Source organism: Monopterus albus, unplaced genomic scaffold, assembly GCF_001952655.1.
Source record: "Monopterus albus unplaced genomic scaffold, M_albus_1.0 scaffold275.1, whole genome shotgun sequence".
Lineage (NCBI taxonomy): Eukaryota > Metazoa > Chordata > Actinopteri > Synbranchiformes > Synbranchidae > Monopterus > Monopterus albus.
Genome location: NW_018128155.1, coordinates 244726 through 248833, shown reverse-complemented (window position 1 = coordinate 248833; position 4108 = coordinate 244726). Strand labels below are relative to the sequence as shown.

General features: G+C 43.5%; 1 protein-coding gene across 7 annotated transcripts in view; it reads left to right on the top strand.

Annotated features, from left to right (window-relative positions):
* Positions 1–4108, top strand: part of LOC109972971 (leucine-rich repeat and fibronectin type-III domain-containing protein 2-like) — a 269768-nt gene that overhangs the window by 140341 nt on the left and 125319 nt on the right. For 2 of the 7 annotated variants that reach the window (XM_020622241.1, XM_020622236.1), the window contains one exon: positions 1569–1713. The exons of 4 other annotated variants lie outside the window; for them this stretch is intronic. The gene's annotated coding sequence lies outside the window, so the exon portion shown is untranslated. Of the gene's footprint in view, positions 1–1559; positions 1714–4108 lie in introns of all 7 variants that reach the window. One more of the 7 variants, XM_020622235.1, reaches the window with a different exon arrangement.

Below are 4108 nucleotides of genomic sequence, written 5' to 3'. Positions count from 1 at the left end.
GGCAACTTCCTTGGAAACCGGACTTTTTATTGTCATTTTCCCTCAACATGAACAATATCGCCCACTCCGGTTGAATTCCACTGTCTGTCTTTTCACACTTCGTTTACTCTCTCCAACCCACTCATACTGACCTCTCATCTACTACGCCCATACGTCACACGCTGTCCCTCAACCACACCTCCAGCCACACACACACACACCATACGTACAGACTGCTCACCGGTTATTCACACATGTTCTACGCCATTCACGTAACAATATCTACCAGAAATAACAAATCACCTCTGGGAAAAATGTATTTGATTTGTGCTTTGAAATTTTAGCTTGGCTTATGTCCCATCCACAAACTTGGAGGGGGTAGGGTTTATGACCTATATTGCAACCAGCCACCAGGGAGAGATCAAGTCACAGTAGTTTCACTTCTGGGAGCCGTCAGGGTGTCCATATACATGGTTTCAGGTCATTGCTCAGACTGCAACTTTGTTTTGGTTCACACTTTCACAGCTTTTTTTGTTGGCACAGCACTCATCTCCTATCAGTGAAAAAGCTTGAAGAGAAAAAAAAAAAAAAAAACTCCACTACCTGCTCAGCACAGACATACTGTATTTGCATGTAGGTTCACACATATGGATTCAAATAGCTAGGCCAGCAACAGCCGTCATTCATCTGGATTTGTAGTCCTGTACCTCCTGTGGAACTCAGCAGATTCAAAAAGCACCTAGCTACACTGTGTAGCATAGGAAAGTTGAGGAATGCTGAAATGCAAATAGCAACAGGCAGGTGAGGGCTAATCACAATCTTGTTTCCACAAACAGAAGCACAGTTTACTACCACACTCTACCAGGTGAAGGAAATTTAAGCAAAATGGAAGAAAATCATTGCAATGGCTTCCCATTTCTCTATGAAACATCTTTAATGAGTTACCAAGACGTAAAAAAATAAATGAAACAAAGTGCAGATAACAGTACAGTTGGAGTTGCTAAGGTCTGAAGCATTTGGACCCTATATACTGACATGCACTCTGAGAGTAGACATGTAAAGTGAAGCTTATTGTAGGTACCAGAGAAGAAATGAATTAAACAGTAGCCAGGTGGTGCATTAGAGAATGCCATCTTAATATATGGGCAGAATGCAGTGGGTAGTACTTGCTGGATTCAACTGTAGGAGATGAAAGGTTGAGAAACGGCAAGGATTTTAGATCAGTGGTGTTTCAGTCCTTTGAGGGCCAACAATGTCTCCTAACGACTTAGTCGTTATAGCCCAGTATCGGTGAGTGTCGTTACCTGTCTTTGAATCCTCCCGTCTATTGTTACCTGTCTTTGAATCCTCCCATCTAACTGACATCTATTGTCCTGGTGGGCATGTTTGGGCAGAGATCTCAAAACAGGATTGTAGATGGAAGACAAGTTGTGGCTTAGTCTACCACTAGGACTGAAACACCACCGAGGAGGATAAATATCTCCGGCTCAACACCAGTCAGTCAGAACTGATGGAAGCCTCTTGGATGAAAGGTGAAACATCTTTGACCTAGAAATCTAGTCCAGTTCATTTTTTCTAAGTTGTTTCAGCCTATGGAGAAGATCCCACAGAGCAGGGAGTGGTGACACTTCAAGACAAAGCGCTGAGAGCCAGACGAGACATACCCCACTCTAACTGCAGAAACCAAGTCGATAGCATATACAGGAAAACTGGCACTGGGGACCAGGTGCACAGGTAAGTCACAGAGAAAGTGGTTACAGGAGCTGAAGCTGAATTCTAGCAGTACAGAGACATACAGGTGGTGTACAATTACTGATCAGCAGGGAAATGGCAGAAAAGGGCATGTATTTATGGGGAACTGAACCGAGAGGTAATGAGCGGCAGGTGAATGTGATAGTGACTACCTGGGATAATGACAGGTAAAGTGTTGGATACCCAGTTCTTTTCACCATTAACTCAGAGACGAGGCAGTCCAAGTAACTTCAAAACAGTGCTGATTTATTCACTGAACACAGGTAAAAATTTACATTACACGCTCAGGAGTCTTTGTACCTCCAACATGCACGCAGGCAGCTGAAAGATGAAAAAAGCCCCAAACCATAACAGGCCTATACATTATATCACCTCGGGCTAACCCCATACTACAGGGACGCCAAACCGTGACGCCTCCTGGTGCCAGCTTTGCAGCTGGCCAGAGCGGTAGTCAAAGCATGAAGAAAATCAATGTGTGAATGTCTGTTGATTATAGCGCTGTCAGGTCCGCTTGACGCGGCCTGCCTCTCTTCCTTCTTTTTCCTCTCTCGTTCCTGCAGGATCAGTGCCTCAGCTGTGTCATATTTGGTAATCAGTGACTCGTTGGTTGTAGCACACAGTGTGGATGATTATTTTTCATTACGTTGTATACTCGTGTTTCACTGTACACAACTTGATTTCAACACTGACAGTTCCTGTGCTGTTGACTTCTTGTTTTCTTTTCCGTATGCTACTCTGCTTCCCTAACAGCGTAGCTTACCCACCTGGTTACTGCTTTTTCACCTGTCCATCCTGGTCCTCCGACTCTCCTAGTTCCTCCCATTATTCAGTCTACTACTTGAATTAGCTTAGGGGGCAGATGAATCTTCATTTGAGCATCATACAAAGTTTGGAGTGCATTTTTGTGCCAAAGGAGAACTGTGTATTTAACCCCATTTTTTTATAGCATAGTCCAGGTGAAAAGCTTCAAGGTTGGTGTGGACAGTAAGTAATGGTAGAATGACCAAGACCTACTGTATTCTCCCATGCATTTGGACACATTAATACTGTTTTGAGACCAACTTTAAAAATACATATCCTTTAAAGCTAGTCTAAATATGTGTCAATGAAAATTTAGGAAACTGAAAGATGAAAAGCCCTGAACCATAACAGGCCTATACATTATATCACCTCGGGCTAACCCCATACTACAGGGACGCCAAACCGTGACGCCTCCTGGTGCCAGCTTTGCAGCTGGCCAGAGCGGTAGTCAAAGCATGAAGAAAATCAATGTGTGAATGTCTGTTGATTATGTGGTGTGTAGCTAAAACATTCTGACATGACATTAAGCATAAGAAAATATTATGACTACGATTATGGTTCACCATGTCATAACAATAATATTAAACATTCTGTCTCCTAACAATAATCAACTTTCTGTCTAGTTATCCTTGAACCTGAACAACCTGAAGTACCCTTAAGAATGACTAAGCATTTAACAGCCTGAGCTAGACATCCTGTCTACTCTAAACATTTCTAATACATAAAATATCTAACCAATGTCTATCTGACTAAAAATACCTAACATAGAGGGATAAAACAACAGAAAACCCAGGGAGCACATGACCTAACTGTAAAAGGAGTAGAATAAACACCCTAGCACTACATATTCACCAAACAGCCAGCTTCTTTGTAACCACATTTGTGAATGCATTTTTAGAATCTAGCTATTGAACATGCATGCTAATCAAAATTAAGGTAAAAGAATGAATAATGGGCTTTCATTTATCAGATGTCCAGAGACATGACTCCAAATGAATAATAATGTTGTTCTGTAACTGCAGGATGTGTAAATAAGAAGCTGTTTGCCAATAGGTTTGCTATATTCATTTTTAAAGTCAAGCTGAAGGAGGAGTCTTTTTGGGCCTGGTTGGCTCGTGGGACTCCTGAGACAGCTGACGGGTACCGGCAGGCCAAGCGGGCTGTCCCTGTACAACCGGAGCAGGAGCTTGGTTTGCATTGCCAGCAGTAAGTCAGACTTGTTTCCAGTGCATGTTGGACTCCGGCAGGGCTGCCCTTTGTCACCGGTTTTGTTCACTATCTTTATGAGCAAAATTTCTAGGTGCAGCCAGGGGGCGGAGGGAGTCCGGTTTAGGGACCACAGGATCTCATCTCTGCTTTTTGCAGATGACGTTGTCCTGTTGACTCCATCAAACCAGGACCTCCAGCGTGCACTGGGGCGGTTTTCAGCCGAGTGTGAAGCGGCTGGGATGAGAATCAGCACCTCCAAATCCGAGGCCATGGTTCTCAGTTGGAAAAGGGTGGCTTGTTCCCTTCAGGTTGGTGGAGAGTTCCTGCCTCAAGTGGAGGAGTTCAAGTATCTTGGGGTCTTGTTCAC